This window comes from Sitophilus oryzae, unplaced genomic scaffold, assembly GCF_002938485.1.
Source record: "Sitophilus oryzae breed Bouriz unplaced genomic scaffold, Soryzae_2.0 scaffold_1809_pilon_pilon, whole genome shotgun sequence".
Lineage (NCBI taxonomy): Eukaryota > Metazoa > Arthropoda > Insecta > Coleoptera > Curculionidae > Sitophilus > Sitophilus oryzae.
In genome coordinates this window covers 227085-248933 of record NW_022146512.1, presented here as the reverse complement: position 1 = coordinate 248933, position 21849 = coordinate 227085, and the positions used below count along the sequence as shown (strand labels likewise).

At 32.2% G+C, this 21849-nt stretch overlaps 1 protein-coding gene across 1 annotated transcript in view; it reads left to right on the top strand.

Moving 5' to 3' along the window:
* Positions 1–21849, top strand: part of LOC115883104 (neural/ectodermal development factor IMP-L2) — a 108675-nt gene that overhangs the window by 6635 nt on the left and 80191 nt on the right. The window lies entirely within an intron of this gene.

Here is a 21849-nt window from a genome sequence, read left to right as displayed (position 1 = left end):
TAATAGTACCTTCATTGTTTAAGGTTGTTATTTTCACGTATGATGTTGAAGTAGACAGACGCTAGAAATAAATTTCAGTAAGCTCATTCATCATAAGAACGGATTTTATTAAAAATGACAATCTTATTATTACAGCAACAAAACAAATAAAATATATTCATTACAGTTGGGGATTGGAACCTTTGGTGTTACAACAGCAAAATAAAACACTAATGCCCACTTGCACCGTTTGTATAAACTTTGTTTAAAGGCTAAACAGTGATTAACTATAATAAAATATGTATAGTTAATCACTGTTTAGCCTTTAAACAAAGTTTATACAAACGGTGCAAGTGGGCATAATTCGCCGCAATACACAAAAACACTTTGCTTTCAACACTGGACGCTCGTTTCGCTAACCATAAATTTGAAGTTAACCATCAGTTTTCATCATCTGCTGATGATGCTAAGCTAGTTAACGAAACGCGCGTCCAGTGTTAAAAGTAAAGTGTTCCGCACTTGTAGGGGATTAAGGTCTTTATACGCTTGTGTCTACTAAGTATGTTATATTTTAAAGTGTTTTGGTGTATTGTGGTGAATTAGTGTTTTATTTTGCCAAAAAATGTTCATTTAAAAATAGTTAAATACACTAATAAAGCCAATTATACAGATTATACAGCTGAAACTTTCGATTTTGTTTAGGTTTTGTTCTAGTTGTTTTAGATTTACTTTGATTGTTTACTAATTTTGTTTTCAACTTTTCATTTTTAATTTTTAGATAATTATTTATGAATTTCGAATATTTTTGTTAAGTTAGCGCAAAAAGGCATAAAATATTGTTTCAAAATCCGATGGGCACATAAACTTTTACATTTAAGAAAAAGTTGCACCCTGTGCTGTGCCGATTTTTTAAATACAAAAGGTGGCAACCCTGGATACACGACCCGGTATAACATTTCTATATATTTTACTAAATCAAAAATGATAAAAGATAATGTTGAATAAGGTGATAATTCAATTTAGAAACAGTCTTGATAGACTTGTTTATCCGTGAAAATAGATTCAATTAGATTCGTTTGTCAAATGAATTCTAAAGAAATAATAACGTCCCGATTCGATTTGTTCGTTTCCTTTGCGAAAAGATTGTAAATGACCTTATTCAGAGACTTGCTTGCATCCACACAAAAATCTACCCGATGTTACCTAAAAATATCCCCATTGCTTTTTTATAAGTCGCTGTAACTTTTTAAACCACTTTTCAGACAAAAGATTCTTTTCAACTTTACTAAAATGTATTTAATGGACTCGTTTCGTACCTAAAAACAACTTATTTTAACTTTTATCAGCTCTGTTTTTACGACAATTCACTGAAAGAATTGTTTCAGGATTCATAAAAATTAGTAGGGGAAAGTAATCAAATATGGATAAAAGTAACCAAATAAGGTACTCAGAAAGTAAATATTGTACTAAGTAAGATCCATATATGGGTGCCTTTATATTCAATTTGTTTTTGAGAAAATTTTATACTTTAAATTAATATATGTAACAAAAAACAGTTAAGCCGGGACCCCATTAGGCCACACGCCACGCTACGCCACGCTATCCCACGTGGGCCCACGTGAGCCCACGTGTTGCCTATACATGTGTGTACATATGAGAGCTGGGGCAGACAAATCGCCCATCACACGTGTGGTAACGTGGGATGGCGTGAGGTGGCGTGTTGTCTAGTGTGTACGCAATACATGTAATTAAATGGAAAAACATACGCACATATCTTCATGACATGGAGTGGTATGGCGTGGCGTGGCGTGTTGGCTAATGGAGTCCCGGCATTATAAGTTAAGTGCTGAATCACTGATAATAAAAAAAATAAACATTTTTGATTTACAATAATACCTTTTTTATATAACACAAAAACTAAATACTATTCCATATTTGGTTACTTACTGCTAGTAAGAAAAATGTTATTATTTTGTGGGTGTTAATACGTAAAACTTATCTCTTTTCATTAACTTGATTTCCCAGTGCTAAAATGATAATAATACCAACTTAGAAGTTCGATTTTTTTAAATTACTAAACATATTTAAGAAGTCTATAATTACACAGTGACCTACTATTACGAACAAACTGTATATCAGGTTTCGTAGCAATTTTATAACAAAATCGTAAATCATACAGGATGTTCAAAATTCTACGCCAAACTTTCTAAAATATAAAATAATTTTTCTTCGTTTTTTTAAATCCCTGTATATTATTTTTTCAGTAGATGGAGCATTTGAAAATGATAATTTTTTGCATTTAGAGTATTTCAAAATTTTTAGCGGTTTCGCAATATTCGTGGTTTTATATTTTCTATGGCATTTTCCATTTTTCTTTCGTATTTTACCGTTGAAAGAACCATATGAAATAATACTGCGTGTATCTACGAAACCACTAAAAATTTTGAAATACTTTAAATACAAAAATGTTCATTTTTTAACCCTCCATCTAATAAAAAAAAATAATATACAGGGTGCTCCATTTAAAAAAAAATCATATTTTAGAAAGTTTGGCGTAGAATTTTGAACAACCTGTATGATTTAAGATTAGATATTTATAGCAAAGTAAGTATAGACCATCTAAAGTAAATACCTAATATAGTTTTGATTTCAGAACAGTTCTTTTATTTTTTTGATTTATTTAATATTTTTGGAATTATTGAAATATATTAATTTGCTCATATCTTAGGATTATATAAAGTGATCTGAGAGGAAGCCAAAAATGCAATAATGTGACCAACTCTCACTTTTTTGAGCCACTCCATAGAAGTTAAAATATTTTCCTATTTCCTCGTACATACTTTAGTTTTGCTCTTAAACAAAATTCTAAAGTTTCTTATTCTAGGAGTAACAGATGCTCAACGCACTATTGCCGAACCCTGTATGTAGGGTTCGTATTGTTCGTAGACTCTAGGCCCTTGTATATTGTTCAGCATTTCTCTACTTCTAAAAAGTTTCGAGTAAAAATCTGAAAAATAGAATTTGTAATGTAGAGTTTTACCGAAATACTGAATCACCCTGTATATTAAAAAGTAAAAACCAATTAATGTTATATTTCGGAAAAACGATGTTTTTTAGACTTGTTCATTCATCTGTGTACACAAAAAAACGATCAACAGGCTTATTAAAGTATCTAGTATAATCGACACTGAAGACAATAAAAACAATATAAATATAAATTAATTATATCAATTTTCGGACCCATCGGTTTGTGAAATGGGGCTAAATTTATTGACAGTTGTTTACTACAGAAATGGAAAAGACGCCCCTAATGCGTCTTTAGATTATTTATTGATTATAACTGCACGATCCAAGCAGTCGTTTAATGAAACATCATCTTTCCTTTTTTAGGGAAGGAGTTTACTATATTTAAATTTTTATAGTACTCGATTAAATATCGATCGACAAATAAATAAAATCGATAACATTCCCAGTGGCGGCTCGTGGTCATTATTGTAGGGAGGTCAATATCTAAAAATATTGCGTCGATTTTTTTTAAGACGCGCCCAAATTTAATTGGTTTCTTACAATGTACTTGTACGTTTAGTTAAAGGAAAATAAATCTAAAAATAAATATAAATTCTGCTAAAATGAAACCTACCCTTACATTTTTAAACAGGTGGTCTAGTGTCATTTCACAAAAATCCACTTAATGTTCTCAAACCACAAATTTTCCACGGTAGGAAATAAAATACACATAAATAATAATGTCACAAAATATAAATGCATACATTTTTTTTATATTTTAAGTCAATGCGGTGTTCTTTCTCTAAACGTTTTTCGAAATTTAAACAATTGTTTTCTTTTAACCAACCGTACGATTTCACAAACTAAACAACATGTTGTCTATTTTAAAATATCTATTCCAGAATCAGTCAACCACAGTTCATAATTTATCCATAACCAGAAAATTATGAATTATTACCTACATAAATTTCGCGCTACACCTCAAACTAGATGGGATTTCTTTCGATATTAAAAATTAAAATATTGCTTTATAATTGACTAAACCAATCATTACAAAAACCTAGGTTGTTTTATAAGTTGAGTTTTTATAAACACCCAAACGGTGAAATTTTTCCAACGACTGGAATCCTTTTATGAATGACGCGGTCAAAATGGCCAATATAAATTACACATATCTATCGCACCTTAACCCTTTATATTTTCTATACGTAGTATACCTTACCTTGTTGGCGTCACGAGCCGCTGCATTTGGAGTTTAAATACGTGCAAACCTAGCGGGAACGAAGGACAAAATAACATTTTGACCGGTAGAGAAAGTGGGTAAAATAAAACGTTTTGAAGCGAAAATTGGACAAATTGATGGTTTTTGGGAATAGCTTAGAATATCTTAGGACGAAAAAAAGTTATTTACAAAAAGCATAATTTAAATAGGTTTTTCGTAATTTTTTTGTGATTTTTTTGTGGGGGCATTGACCATTTGACCTTATCGTTAAGCCGCCACTGAACATTCCCCATATAATGTTACATATAATATGAAAGCGATCTTCATTTCCAAGCTATCTCTGACGCCGATTTTCTTGGATGGTATGGAATGAAAAACTGCATGTTGGAAATGACGCTCGATGACATTATCTATACAGGGTGACAATTTGAAAACGAACAGTATTTAATATTACCTCTACCGATGATAATATGAACATTTAGCGAAATACGTCCATTTACATATCAAGGGGGACAATTTTTGAGGTATTTGTTGTCGTGTTACTTTCAACCCTTTGACCCCCAGGGCACCTACCCCTAAAATTTTAAATGGCAACCCCTATTTCTTTTACCATTTTTGTGTTCCTTATAAAATTCTCAAAAAAATAATGCAGTTTATGTAGAATTCTATAAGAAACACAAAAATGGTAAAAGAAATAGGGGTTGCTATTTAAAATTTTAGGAGTAATTAGTTGAAAATTGTCCCTCTTGATATGGTATCATCGGTAGAGGCAATATTAAATACTGTTTTTCAAATTGTCACCCTGTATAAATTTACATATAAAATGACAACGAATTTCAAAGACCTCAATTGAATCCACCTTTACTTTTTGACTGTATATGGTACTATGGTCCACACACTTAAATATTTAGATTTTTATCTAATTTTTAGCTTAAATTTCTTAATGGTTGCTTATTATCGATTATTATAATCTTATCCACATTTTATATGTTTTTAAATATTAAAAAATTCAGTTTTTTTTAAATCATATAATAAGGAATAAGTAATGGGGCCAGACGGATTATTTATTACAATTTCGTAAATTTAAACACACTAAAATAAGATTTTTTTTGTATATTAACCTCAATAAATTAATTCGACGAAATTGAATACATTGGAATCATTGTCAAATAGTTTTTTTGATAAAAGACTGTTTATATTTCAGAACTAAATCGATAAAGTAAAAGCTTTTTAGAACTAATAAAATAAATTTTCCTGGAATAAAAATATACAGTGTGATGAACTTGGAATAAATTCAGTAGAATGTAGAATGTGTAAGAGGGGGGGGGTTAATCACTGCGACCTTAAAGATCTATTGTGCACCCCTTCTTTGAGTTATCACACAGTCTATAACCCATCATACCCTGTTGTTGTAGAGGGGACAGGGTATTTCACATCCTCCTCTTTCTCTATTGCCTCCTTGGATTTGAGGTCAATTCCTATTGTGAGGACCTGACCATGACTCTCGTCCCTCGAGTTGATGACTGGCCAACTCGATGTCCTTACATTGAAGGTCTGACCCTGGATAAGGCTCAGCAGGTAGGTGGTGTCTTTTCCCTTGCTCCTTGGCAGAAAGACCGTCCCATTTTTTTTCTCCCTTCACTGCAACCAGTTCCGGCCCTTGCCAATTTTTAAGCTTACGTGCGATTTCCACCAACCAATTCGCCGATTCTTGAGATACACAATCTATGAGGATCATGCCCACCCGAGAGTGTATCCCCGCAAAACGCAGCTGACCCACATTTCATAGATCTTTGTGTTGCGATCCGATCGCCACTACTTCGTCCAGTATAGCCTCTTCTAGAGACGTTTGCTGGCCGGTGGTCAGAGTAACCTCTGGGAAATCCTTTGGCAGCCCCGCTATTTTCACTTGTCCAGCAATAGCGGCAAAACTGGTGATACATCCCTGCTTGCCTCCCGGTGTTGGACGGCTTTCCATCCTGGCTTTTTTCTCTCCCTGCTGGAGAAGAGGTGAGAGGTTCTCGCTCCCTCTCTTGCCCTTTGATGGAGATGAGTCAGTTTGTTTCTTGGTTTCTTTACTCTCCCCTTTTCGGAGGAGTGTTTTCGCTTTTGCTTCCTCTGGAGCAAGTCCTTCGTGGATCAGTCGGAGGTATCTCCGTGCTTCTGCTCTACGCTAAGACCTAGTCTCAGATTATCGTCTAGCCCGCCTACTTGACCCAGGCCGGGTAGACGAAACGGTAGCTTGTGTCGCTTATTGGGTCTAGAGAGGTAGGCTCCCGACCCTTGCTGGAGAAGGTGGTAGCTTGTGTGCCACTTGTGGAGGATGATCCCAAGCAAGTGTCAGCCGCCCCTCTTGTAATTTTCTTTGGATTTGTGGTCCTTTGGAACTTTCATTTGTAATGTTCTCAGTGTCGCTGGGGGCTCCCCCACAGCTTAACCGGTGGTATTTTTAATACTAGATCTCATAGTGCCCACGAATCGCTAGAGATAGTCGGTCCACTTCTACAGAGCCCCGCATGTAGAAGTAAGGGGTAAATACAATGGGGCACCCCATCTGATGCCCCAAGAATAAATAAAGAAAAAAAGAAATAAATTCAGTAAATCAAAGATTATTTTTTCGAGAAAATGCTAGATGAGGATTAGTTCCGTGTTAGTGAATCACCCTGTATAAAAATTGGAATTTTGTAATTTTATTTCAGATAACTATAATTATTATTACTACGAAATCGTTTTTCTGCAATGGAATTTTTGGAAATCTCAGAAATTATAGAACCATTAATCTCTAATACGAAATTTCGAATTTTAAATTAAACAAAATTACTTTTATCCAATCTTTTATCTCTAACAGAATTAGTCATCTCAGATCCCAGTAATGAAAAAATGCAAATGATTTAAATTCAGTAACTTAACGTGATCATAAATATCGTATACAGTACTTGTGACAGTACCACACAGTACAGCATACGGTAATATATATACATATACAATATACGGTAGTATAACAAATTTTACAGTCTTTTTTCTAAATTCTCTATATCTACATATTCATTGACCTTTATTATGAATATTTCCGATACATAAACCTTCTTAGATTTTAAAGTTATTTGAAATATTGTTGAAGAAGTTTCTTATCAAAGACAAGATAAAACAATGTCGGCAACGGAAACTTGTGATGGTTTAAATATCATCGATTTCAAAGAAATGTTATTAGTTGCTTAATTTCAAATAATTACTTTTGATAAAAAAATGCGTACAGTGTTTGACGTCATAACTGAAAACAAATAAATATAACTAGAAAACACACACTCAATAGAAGAAAAATAAATATTTAATTATATATATGCTTATTTCTCTTAGTTTATAATTATAAGAAATTTTTCAATTCCGTTAAAATCTATGTAATAAAAGTAGTGGTAATAACACAAAAATTAGATTAAAAACTAATTAAATTAAACAATTTTGATGATTTCTATAGCAGGAGAGAATATACTATATTATCATTTAAAAACAGACTATATTAAAAGAATGATACGACCACAACTAGTGATAAGTGAAACAGGTCTTGGTCTTGCACAAAAAGCAAGACAAAGAACAATACCGATCAGTACAAGACATCCGCAAGACCAAGCATGCGAGACTTGTGAGACTCCTTGTTCAAATATTATTGTTTTAATTTATTACAAAAAATATTTTCCCGACTATTGCATAATCTTTTAGAGTATTAAGAAATGCTGATTCAATATAATATTATGGGAAAAAAGTGGGAAAATAAATATTTGTCTCACAGATATTCTAATATTTTTTTTCCATAGCAACTGTGCACTTAACCGCAAGAGTAGATTAAATGATACTTTAACAGCGAGGATAGGTTAAAAACTTTATTTCTTCTCGCACGTTTTTTAATTGCTTCCATTTTTGAGAATTTTTGTATTCCTTTTTATTAAGTTATTCGGGATACGAAGAACGAAGAGGTGATTAACACTCTTAAAAAGAGAAAACTTGAGTACTTTGGACACATAATGAGAGGACCTAAACATGCCCTGCTGCAGAACATAATAGAAGGAAAGATAAAGAGCAGAAGGAGCCAAGGAAGAAGAACACCATGGCTCAAGAATTTGAGAGAATGGTTTGGAATTACTTCAAACCAGTTATTCAGAGCAGCCGTTAACAAAGTTAGAATTGCCATGATGATCTCCAACCTCCATTGGGAGATGGAACCGGAAGAAGAAGAAGTTTGGATATGGCGTTTGTCGCCTCAGCCTGAATATCTGTTGGTAATTTACTTATTTCGTTTTGAGCCATTTCTAGCTCTAATTCAATCAGCAATCGACACGAAAGAGAATTAAAAAATATTGACTCAAAACTGACAACTAAAGAGACAACTTTGTTTATTTGTCAAATTACATAGAAACCAACGCCAACCCAGCACAATATTTTTTCTACTCATAATAAATTCCTTGCAATAATAATTTCTGAATATTTTTTAAAACGTAACTCGCTATGGAAAAAAATATTATTTTATACGCGACGATAAAATTGCATTATCGTCTCCCGAAATTAATTCACTCGCGATTTCATCTCTCGTGAATTAATCTTTTCGGTCGAAGATAAAATACCATTTTATCGTCTTGTATAAAAAATAACTAAAAGTTTTGTTCGCATTAAAGACTAAAGATACTATATACATTTATATATATATATATATATATATATATATATATATATATATATATATATATATATATATATATATATATATATATATATATATATATATATATATATATATATATAATAATATACATTTATTTAAAGATTTTTTTGCAGAGAAAGAGTCTTGCAGGAAGACCAAGACTGGACCCTTCAAGGCTAAGACCATGACTACTTGTTAACTGCAAAACCAAGACAAAGGGAATCTTGGTTTTGGTCTTGCATTTGATCATCTCTACTTACAACTTGTTTAAGAAGATTTATGATGTTTAAAATTAACGTAAATAAAAAATGTACTAAAATTAGTACTAAATATGTTAAAGAACATTTCAACCTATGCAAGAAAAACTTATCTAACACACCTGCATTAGTAAAATACTATTTTGGCACTTTTTCAATTTTTTTCGTCTGGTTTTCTACATGTCATTAGTTATTAGGAAGCGTGAAATAGTCCTTGGCAGTGATTAGATGTGTCTGTAATGATATTTTATTTTATAATAGAATTTTTGGCGGATATTGCCGATTTATTAAAATTAAGTCTCCTCAGATGTCCAGTAATTGTTGCTTAAAACACTCTGGAGTTTTTAATATATGAAAGAGATGGTATAATATTAATAAATTTACTTATTGTCATTAATAATTGTATTAATATTACTTGACTCTTGACAAGCATTCATAAAACGAATGATGAAGAAATTACTCTGGAAAGGAACATACTATCAGATCTAGTACAGAATGTTTCTATTGTGTCCCTTTTACAGTCTGCATAAGACCCATCATACAGTCTCAGGGCGTTGACAAAAGCCAGTATCTGAGACGGTCTTACAGATGTTTTGTTTGGTTTCTTCATGGCACGAATGGTTGTAGTCTCGGCGCACTCTGTGATAAGGTGTTCTGGCGTTTCCCCATTTTCCCTACAGAATCTGCATTCGCCGTTGTTTCTCAGCTTTAGCCTTCTGAGGTGTTCGTTGAGGAGACAGTGTCCTGTTAAAAAAACCGTGACAATCCGAAGATGATCTTAAATCAAAAAAATTCATAGATTTTTCTCGGTCGGAAGTTCTGAGAAATGTCTTCGAGTGTTTTAGACCGTTGTAACACTGAGAGAAAAAACGTTGTAAAATAAAAAAAAAATGCAAATGAATCAAACATATTTTGGCCTCATTGATGGTCATAATTGAATTAATAAGACATCTGTTGATTTTATGCATATACTCGTACATATAAAACATGCATGATTATTGTCATTGTTAGTGGTATATCAGATTTATAATAAAAATGCCGCCTATTTGATTTAAAGAAATATATATTTGTTTATTAGTGTTTTCTTTTTGTTTTTCAAATACATTCCTCTTATTTCAAGCCTTTCTCTTTATATTTTGAAGTGCAATGCTTAATGATTTATTAATATGTCACTTTGTTTACAGCTTGAGTCGATTTTAATCGAATAGGATCAGTACTAACAATTCAAATGAAATAAATATCAAATTTATTAGTAAAATAACTTTATTTCGGAATTAATCCTTTGGTGATAAGTAGGTGGTAAAATAACTTTATTTCGGAATTAATCCTTTGGTGATAAGTAGGTAAATACAATTGTATTGAATGTCTTCCAAAATAAAAAATAATAGATACAAGGATATCCCGGTGAATTTTGTCTAGTGACGAATGGTTTTTGTAATATCTTAGAATTGATCTGCCTTTATTAGATTCCTTCAAAGGTCAAAGGTCTTCAGTCTATGTTAAAACTGGAGTTAACCTGAAACAGAGAATTTTTCAGGGTTTCACAGGTATTTTTTAGGTTACTAACGCCACTATAGATGAGAAAACCGCGCTATGTTGAATTTAAAAAAGTGGGGTTCTTAAATAACTCGAAAGACTCGAAAGTCAGTCACTCCTTTAGCGAAAAAATATTGTAGTTGCGTAAATCATTAAATATTCCACCATGTAATAATTTGGGGAAGAGGAAGTCAACGTAGTAAGTTTTTTAACAATTTTGCTATCTTAACGATAGAATAAAGTCCATATCTCATTTGTTTGGAGGTTTACAAATAAATGTTAAATACAAAAGTTATAGAGAAGGTTAAGATACACATTTTAAAATTATTGTAGAATATTCAACAATATATTTTTTTCTAGAAACGTCAGTGAAAAGATAATTTTTAACGCATGCTGTCAGTACCTAAAATGTGACATTATTTCACTGATGGTAAAAGTAATTTACTTTTAGCACTGGTGCTAAAAGTATGTCACGTGATTTACTTTTTACACTGGAACCCTAGCAACCAAAATCTTCATAATTAATTTAGTTTCAGAATGACATACTCTGTGACATATTATGAATTATTCATTAACGTAAAAAGTAATAATACCTTGATATATACGAGCATAAACTTGTTTGTAGAAAAAATAGTGTATGATATGTGTGCTAAAAGTGATTTTATTTATATACCTTATTTATTTATACCACTTTTAGCACTTATATCATAAATAACTATTTTTTACCTTTTATATTGGTACGAGCTGTAGTAAGTTTTTTTTAACAATTTTCCTATCTTAACTTCCTATTCCTCGACATCTGAATTCTCATCATCTAGCGAAATATTACTTTGCAAATTTGAATTGTTGAATTCGTCCAGCGTTAAATTGAAAATCACAATGCCTTCGGCCCGGCATCATTTCCATCACTTTTAAAGAAAAACTTTGGTTCTGCCATATTGTTACTAAATTAATATTACCTACCGTTTGATTATTCTAAACAACTACTAAAACAACACATTACTTCTAATCGATACAATTCTCCCTTTTGTGATTAACCACTGTCATATACATTCTATAATATAACATTACTAAAAAAATATAAAAGTGTTCTTTTTAATCAACTCGTCAAATGTCTAACATGGTTTTCATTTTTTCGTCAATTTTGATTTAAAGTTATGTCTTTGATTATGTCTTGTCGGATCTAATCGGTAAAGGGGGTGCAATCGAAGATATCCCTTGTATATCATTCTCCGTAAGACGAACGTCGGCGTCGTGTAAACCAGCAGCCAAACTAATTTAAAGCAAAATTTACAAAACATATTTATGCAACAAACTTTTTTTCAAAAGGCACGTGACCAGACAACTTAGCAGTGTCTGATGAGATCCTTTGCTGTAGTGCGTCACTTTTAAGTTAATTTTGCATTAAGCTGGCCTTCGAGTTAGCAATATCCAGTTATAGCTAAACGGTCTAGCCCACGGCCACACAGAAAGCGTTTTTAGCGTTTTGTGTTTTTTGCGTCTCAAGCGCTTTTTACGATTTTACCGTTTTAAGCGCTTTTTTCGATTTGTGTCCATTAAAAACACGCAAAAGAAGCGGCAGGTCTGCAGTTTCTATCAAGATGTCAATTAGTAACGTCACAAGCTCATGGATTTCCGGCCCGTCCAACAATCAATCCTGTGAGAAAGAGATAGGCGAGATCGGCGCGGTTAGCGTTGAAGAGACGAAGATAAAATATGCTGGGATTGAATTGTGGACGGGCGAGGCATATATTCGGAGACAAACACAATCTACTGCTAGTGCCAGTGGTGTGTATAAAAATAATAATTATTATTTGCCATTTATTTTACGAATTTTAGTTTATATGTGTATATTTTTTTTTATGTTGTAGTGTTGTGGTTAGTACTTATTATAATAATTATAATATAATATAATAAATAATTATATAATAGAATAGTAAATATTTCTGGTTGCTAATGCAATTTTAGGACATTATTTATGAAACATTTTGGAGTGAAACTTCTTTACGCGCGCTGGGAGTAAAAATTCAAGCCCGTGGCATACGGGCTAGTGAGACGGCCCTGACACACGAGCTCGTTGCAACGAAACGTGTTAACGGCTTAGAAATACGTAGTGACGCGACGTGTATTTGTGAGCAGTCCACGTGTTTATCAAAAATATTGATATTTTAATACAAATCTTGTAAAAGTGAATTAAATTATTACGTGTAAAAAACATTTGTTACTCGTAAAAAACTATTTTTATTATTTTACGCGAATAAAACTGTTACAAGTAAAAAACTATTTTTTACGCGTATAAAACTATTTGCTACTGGTATAAAACTATTTTTTACGCGTATAAAACTATTTGTACTGTTAGAAAACTATTTTTTACGCGTCAAAAACTATTTGTTTCTGTTAAAAATACTTTTTTACGCAGAAAAAAACACTTTTTATGCATAAAAAAGCAATTTTTTACGCGTAAGAAGATATTCTTTTAATTTATTACTTTTTCAACATTTCAAACTACACTTTTTCAAACATTTTCTTCAAATTTTTGAATTTAATAGAATCTTCCTAGACAGTGGATGTTCTTTATAAAAATATTTTTAGATAATACCCTAAAATGAAAAAAAAAATGCATACTATTTAAGTTATTTTTGTTATATTATTAAATATAACGTCCGCCTATGACGGGGTCTCATCTTAGAAAACGCTAAAGACGCTACAGAAAACAAACTGATTTGTTTTCATTTGGGTTTTTTGCGGGACACGCCGAACGCTACACCGTTCGTGTGGTCACTCTTATTTACCTTTAGTGTGGCCACTCTTATTTTTAACTATATGGGCCACTCCTATATAATCCTATTATTTTGTTTTAGTCGCTAAAGACGCTTCACGCTGAAAATGCAAAAAACGCTTTCTGTGTGGCCGTGGGCTTAGGCTTCTTAATTCTACAAAATGATCATTTCCGCGAAAAACCGTTTAAGTTCCACACCTGCACTTCACTATCTTGGCTTTGATTCAATTTTTATTCCGCTTCTTAGTAACCCGCGACTTCGAAATAGTTAGCCCGCTGAGGCTAACCAGACGCGATTTTTTATATTAATTTGACTTGTTTAACTAATTGCTCGCTAACAGTCGACAGTTTCTTGGCAACCGACGAATCAATTTGAAACACTTGCCAATACGAGGCATCTTTTTTCCGGGAAAAAAGTTGAACATATAATAAAGTAGACGATTTATAATACCGGGAATACTATTAGTAGTAGGAGGTATGTATACCGGGTGCGTCTCAAAAGTGGCTCACCCCCTATACCTGTTTTATTTTTTCAGATACCAAAACGAGATTAGGTATGTTAGTATATGACGTAAATTAGGATTGATTGACGTATTCAATTAATTTCTGTCACTTCCTATTTCGCCGGAAATGACTACAACTTTTGATTTTTAAATGGCACCCTCGGTATTTTTTTTACTTTATTCGATAGAAAATGACATTCTGAATAGAATGACATATCATATGTCAACGTTTGACATTTTTCCTTAAAACAAACACTAATTTTTAGTCAAGGAGCCTTGGAAAAATAGATTTGATAGTCTATGTTATTCGTGTCTTGTCCTAGCTGGTTAAAAGATGCCCAAATCGTATTTTTATTCATATCTCAATTTTTTCAAATGGAACGAGGGTAGCTCAATAGCATATTTGGAAAGAGCATTTTTTTACGAATAATTTGGTACCACACACTTGGTATTTCGAGTCAAATTGTCATTATGAATCGCATGTTGCAATTTCAAATAAACCATATTCGAAAATGTCAAAGTTGACATATGATATGTCATTCTATTCAGAGTATAATTTTCTATCAAATAAAGCAACAAAAAACCGAGGGTACCATTTAAAAATCAAAAGTTGTAGTCATTTCCGGTGAAACAAGAAGTGACAGAAAACAATTGAATACGTCAATCAATCCTAATTTATGTCATATACTAACATACCAAATTTCGTTTTTTTATCTGAAAAAATAAAAAAGTTATAGGGGGTGAGCCATTTTCGGGACTCACCCGGTGTATAAACTTTGGTATTAGTAAATTTAAAAATCAACACTTCAAGCTGAGGGCGTTGAGTCAATGGGACGAACTTGGCAAACTTTGTTTTTTCTTTTAGTTTTCTTAAACGAGAGATGAAAAATTAATAAAAAAAATTAGATTTATAAATCTTTTCGTCAAAGATCATTTGTGTCCCCCTTTCTTGAGTTATAACTCATCATACAGTCTCAGGGCTTTGACAAAAGCCAGTCTCTGAGACGGCTCCACAGAGGCCAGCTCTCCATCCTCGACATCAGCCGTACCAAAGTTCATGGTGTGTTCATGGTACGAATGGTCGTCGTCTCGGCGCATTCAGTGATAAGGTGTTCTGGTGTTTCCCCATTTTCCCCACAGAATCTGCATTCGCCGTTGTTTCTAATCAACGTTTCTGTTTTGGACTTTTTGTCACATTTGGTGGAATCGCGCTGAAAAATAAACTTTTCATAATGCCAACAACTTCAACTACTTCAAATAATAAAGGCATTTTGAAAAAGCATTTAAAACATAAAAAAACGCTGCTAAGACTATCAAAATGTTGATCTAATAACAATTTGACGTTTATACTATTACGCGAAAAGCAACTTTTTTCCAAAGCCTACCATGACTTCACTGAATCATCGTTTCTTGTTCACTATTATTAATATCTTAATTATTAGATATTAATACATCTGGTATTATGTTATTCTGGTATTTCGTCGATTTTAAAATAAACTAACTGTTTCTATCTCATTTTTTTATGAGAATGGGCCTAATCAAGAAGGCTACTGATACTGTATTGTAAAAATCAGGTAATTAAGGGCTTATTTTTTGGTATTTATTATAATTTTGCTAATATCTGCGGTTTGAAAGAAGCTATCAAGATGCGGTTTGCGCTGACTTTTTAAGCTTTTACTACTCTTTACTATTAGCTAAAATAACATCAATCAGCTAAAATAACAAACTATCGTATTTAATTTTTTTGAAAAAACGCGCTATGTTTGTTAAATTGTAAGAAAGCGCCCCCTAGCGTCTACGTTCAAAACCTTATTATTATTATTTTCATGGTATAATATAGAGCAAGAAACGCTCTTTTAAACGAGCCCTCGTTTGTTGGATTCTGATCATCCAGTCCGGAGTTATTAACATTTAAATAAAGATAGATCTAACCTTCCCCCACCACTTTATTTTAGCTGATAGGGGAAAATGGTAAAAAGTCCAAAATTTACTGAAGATTATGAAGCTATTATTTATAGTACCCATTATCTAGGCAAAATTCTGTAAAAAATCTATTTTATTATTTTTCATAGCATTTGCGCCACCGCGCCGCCGTTTTACAAACTTGAAAATAATTTCCAGCAATTTCTCATAGCTCCTTTAGTTATAAATATTTTTTTCCGTAAGCCCTACGATTAATACTTTCCGAGATACAGCCGAGAGCTATTCTTAGTGGGACACCCGGTACATTTTCATCTACGGAACAGTAAATCGCCACAATTGTTTCAAAACAAGGTACTACTTTTTGTGTATTATTCCTTAAGCAAAATCTGGTTGATTTAATCTAAATTTATTATTTTAGACCCCATTTCGATTCCTGTACAATTAATCAAATATTAAAGCATCATCAATTTATGAAAAGTTTATTTTTCAGCCCGATTCCACCAAATGTGACAAACTCTCCAAAAATGAGACGGTGCGGTGCTGAAAAGAGGCGTTAATAACCTTTCAAATTATGTGCTACTCGACCCCACATTACATTTAAGATTTTAAAGGTGGATGTCACCCCCGCGTGGTGTTTGCATTAGGGGCTTCAAAAATAGTCGCATCTTATTTCCCCTTCGAAAATAAAGTTGACGTGTTTCACAGTTTTGTCCTTTTCACACCAGAAATGCCTTTAAATTGCCTTGTTTCGTTTGAACTGAGACACCCTGTGTAAGTAGAATTATCAATTTATCTGAAGAAAATTTGGTTTCAGTTGAAAATATACCACGCAATTAAAAAATGTATCACGCGGTTTTTTTTGACAGTTAAAATAATTTTTAATCATATTTATTAACACCGCGCAAGGAAAAGTCAATCATATTATTAAATGTATAGGTGTCCATAAAAGTAACGTGACTTAAAGTTCTTCATGGTCATTTCTACTACAATTTCTAGTTTACGATGATTTAAAAGACGAGGCCAATAAAACTATTAAAATGTAAATCAACCATAGATTTAGTAAAATGTCTTTGAAATCAACTTATCTCACATATCGCGACTGGCTTTACGAATACTTGCGTTCCTTAGCACCGTGCTAATTACATATAAGTATTTAACATTAGGTAAAATAATTTGAAAAGTATACATATGTATATGTATACCGAGCCTTTTTCAAAAGTGGCTCACCCCTATAACTTTTTCATTTTTTCCGATAAAAATGACATATTTTTTGATTTGTTAGTATTAGGGTTTCCGGAACCGGAGCTGTTTTTTGCTGGGAATTTCGGTTCCAAGCCTCCAAGGAACCGGGATTTCTGTTTTTTTCGGTTCTTTCGGTACCAAGAAACTAAGGGATGGTTTTCCAAAGTAAAATTGATAAATCATTGAGTTTTAAATGAAAATATTATCAAATTTTTAAATAATCATTTATGAGAAAACTAACATGAACACAAATGAACACAAGCAAAGAAAAAAAAACATAAACCAACTTAACTAAATTTAAACAAAGCCTAATTTGCAATTAAAAATGCAAAATTGCCTATAAAAACATAGCATAAAATATATACCGGGTGTTGCATCGTCGGACGACATATTTTAGAGAATAATTCTATTTAGGTTTATTGAAGAGCACTAAAACCCACATTCAAAAGAATAACTTTAGATATTTTTGATTAGCTCGTTTACGAGTTATCGCCGATTTCTTTTTAAATATTTCTCCTTTCTTATGGATCTGTATTTACTTATGAGCACCAGTCAAGGTAAAAGATAACTGTCAAATGAAGTTTTCATTTCAGAAATGTATCTATTTAGTGCTTTATTATTATTATTAAAAACCCATACCTACATCGGAAATCTTAAAGATGTATTTACAATACAAATACATATAAAAATTAATATGAATTAAAGTAAAATAAAGTAATCAATGACAAGGTTAATTATAGTATTATTCCAATATTCAATAACTTATTAATTTAGGTATCATTAAATTGTTAGAACTTTAGGATTTAAGAAGATGTTAAAATATTCCTCCATCGACTGCTAGACAATAACCCAGGCGATCATAAAATTCTCTTCTTACATTCGCTAGTTGGTAAACTGAAATTCTATTGTATTCTGCAGAAATAGCATTTTTTAACTCGTCTAGATTTGGGTATTTATTATCCTTGTATATCCTGTTTTTTAAATGGCCTCAGAGAAAGAAATCATTTGGCGAAATATCAGGAGACCTTGCTGGTCAATTTACTGTATGATTTAAGCCAATAACGTTTCCGTTAAAACTATTGTCTAAATATTCCCGAACAGCCAGGGTACTATGTGCCGGGCAGCCATCCATTTGGTACCAAACTTCCTGATTTTCCCTAGCGGCATCATGTAAAGCAGGTAAAATATGATTTTCGAGTAGTTCCAAATAATATTCTGCATTTAAATTTCGCGTAAGAAATAATGGCCCGATAATATCGTGTCCGAATATCCCTGCCCAAACATTTACTTTCTGTGGATATTGCGTCGTTGTTTCGACAAACCTGTGTTGGTTTTCTTTGTTCCAATATCGATAATTTTGAACATTGGGTTCATTATTTAAGGTAAACGTGCATTCGTCAGTGACACATATGTTTTTTAAAAATTCTCTATCCGTGTTTGCTCTTTCCATCATATCAAAACAAAACGCCTGCCGCCATATTTCGTCCCCATCTCGTAGCTCTTGGTGCTTTTCATATTTGAAGGAATAGTATTTATGTCGTTTCAAAATTCGAAACGCTGTAGTGTGCTCTATTCCTATCCATCCTCAAGTTTCCTTGTGCTGATCTTTCCATCGTTCTCTTCCACGCACAATAAAACTTCCAAGTCGGTATCATTTCTTGCATCTTCTCTTTGTTCCTACCTTGCTTTACATCTGCAGATATTTATTAGTGTACCTTTGGTCTCAAATCTCTGGATATTCCTTGTCTTATCCAGGTATCGGTCTATTCGGATACAGAGCAGCAAACATGTCCAACACCTTTTGATAACTATTTCCTTGATAATACCATTTAATCATCAATACTTTTTCTTCGATAGTGTAATTCATGGCTAATATTTTCGATGTAGGTATGAGTTTTTAATAATAATAATAAAGCACTAAATAGATAAATTTCTAAAATGACAACTTCATTTGACAGTTATCTTTTACCTTGACTGGTGCTCATACAGGGCCATAAGAAAGGAGAAATATTTAAAAAGAAATCGGCGATAACTCGTAAACGAGCTAATCAAAAATATCTAAAGTTATTCTTTTGAATGTGGGTTTTAGTGCTCTTCAATAAACCTAAATAGAATTATTCTCTAAAATAATTAAGGAAGCCAATAATTGACCCCATTAAAATTTACATGGGATTTCCTATGTCCCGCTCGACTAATTAAATATATATCGACTAATTAAATATATTTAAGAAACTCTTAAATTATCAATTTTTAAAAAAAATATACATAAACCATTAAGTTCTACGTAAAAAGGTGCTTTGGAAATGTTTTCATAAAAATATAACATTTTTATAGCAAAAAAGTTATAGAAATTTGTAAAAAATGCACATTTTTGAAAAACGCCCCGTAACTCCGAAACGGTAACAGATATCGATGTGCGGTTGTCACTATCGTGTTTTTGATAAAAATTGAGCTACAGACTACAGACACCGATATTAGTTTTCGTCTATCGGCTCAAGTTTCGTTTAGCCGAAATCAGTTACATAGAATATCGGTTTATAGGATGATTCTATACAAGAAAACTAGCACTACATAATTTGATTTTTGCCGCGGAAATTCTTTGTTTTTGAGTAAACTCGAATTTTTAATTTTTCTATTATTAACTAAAATTTAAAACTTTACGGTGTTTTTAAAAGTTTTTTTCATTATAGAATGACGTAAAAACAATTAATTCAACGATGTGAACTAATTTTTATTCAAAAATATATTTTTATCACAATAATTTTCATTGATTTTTCCGGGTTTAGAAGTGCCGAAATGCGATAGAAAGATAAAAACTACATATTTTTGTTTGATTAATAATTTGCTATAACTTTTCTATATAACTATTTCCGCGGAAATGTATCATAAGTGCGGTGTAATGGAAAATCTTCAATATTTCGAAGTTTTCCATAGTATTCTCTACTTTTTTGCATACTTTCGCTTGGTTTGGTTTGGTTGTTTTTATTGGATTTGGTCGTAGTGGGTTTAGTTGGCTTGGTTTGATTTGGTTGTTTTTTTAGGGTTTGGTTTGGTTTAGTTGTCGTTTTTATGCTTTATTGACAATTTTTTTTAAATTTTCGCATTTATTGACCATAGCGATATTAAGTTGATAAGAATAGATATTATTCATTGATCTGTGTCAAAGGTCGGGAAGAAGATCACTGCATAGTGGTGAAAAAAGGCATTTCCGCGGATTTTCATTTTTGTATCGGTGCTTAAAAATAAGTCTACATTATAAAATGATATTAATTTTTTATATATCTCATTTCGTTACTTCTAAACCCTATTCAAAAAAATGGCAACATCGCATTTCCGCGGAAGTTCATTTTCGTATTCGTATTTACAAAGACGTCTAAAATATGGAATAACATTAATTTTTCATGTATGTCATTTCGTTACTTTTAAACCGCATTCAAAAAATGGTGACGTATTTCCGCTGCAAATTTATTCCAGTAATATACTCCCTGAGGTACCTAAATGACAAAAAATTGTTTTTTTCTTTTTTAACAGATTTCGGCTAAACGAAACTTGACCCCGTCTATCTCCTGTAGAAAAGGGTGTTTCCCTTTAAAAGCGTTCAATTTGACCCACCCTGTACATCTACATAATTTATATGTCTACAATTTCGTTCAAACCTCAAAATAGATCATGTTATTTTACGATACTACCAGTTTTAAATCGTCACACAAACTATCGTTCAAATTTAGAGAAAAACAAACAGATCTTCAAAACCTTGAACTTAGCGAGTCCACGTCGGAGCCGCTCCTCCAAAATATGCGTCAAGTCGTTTCAAAACAATGTGTAAAAACAATCTCCCTATCTCCCAAATGTGATAGTTCATGCGTACACTACATTGTAAACAAACAAACGATTCTTCAGTTTGTTTTAACACCCAAATTTATATCTAAAAGTTATTTTGTTTTTTCTGAATATGTTGTTTACTACATTTTGGTTGACACTTTAGGCACAGTTTAAAGAATATATACATATTTATATACCGGGTGCGTCTCAAAAGTGGCTCACCCCTATAACTTTTATTTTTTCAGATAAACCAACGATATTTGATATGTTAGTATATGATATAAATTGGGATTGATTGAAAAGAGAGCTTGTTGTTTTGTCAGTCAATTGTCATCGGTCACTTCCGGTTTCACCGGAAATGACTACAACTTTTGATTTTTAAATATCACCCTCGATATTTTTTTACTTTATTCGATAGAAAATGACACTCTGAATCGAATGACATATCATATGTCAACTTTTGACATTTTGGCATATGGTTTATTTGAAATTGTAACATGCGGTTCATAACGACACTGTGACTCAAAATACCAAGTGTGTGGTATCAAATTATTCGCAAAAAAATACTTTTTCCAAATATGCTAATGAGCTACCCTCGTTCCATTTGAAAAAATTGAGATATGATTAAAGATACGATTTGGACATCTTTTAACCGGCCAGGACAAGACACTAAAAACATTAGACGATCAAATCTATTTTTCCAAGGCTCCTTGATTAAAAATTAGTGTTTTTAACACAGTCATGTGTTAAAATAGATTGAAATTGCACTCTAGATTGAAATTTAAAATAGAATTTGATTTTAAGTGACTATGTCAAAAATTGACATATGATATGTCACTCGATTCAGAGTGTCATTTTCTATAGAATAAAGTAAAAAAATGCCGAGG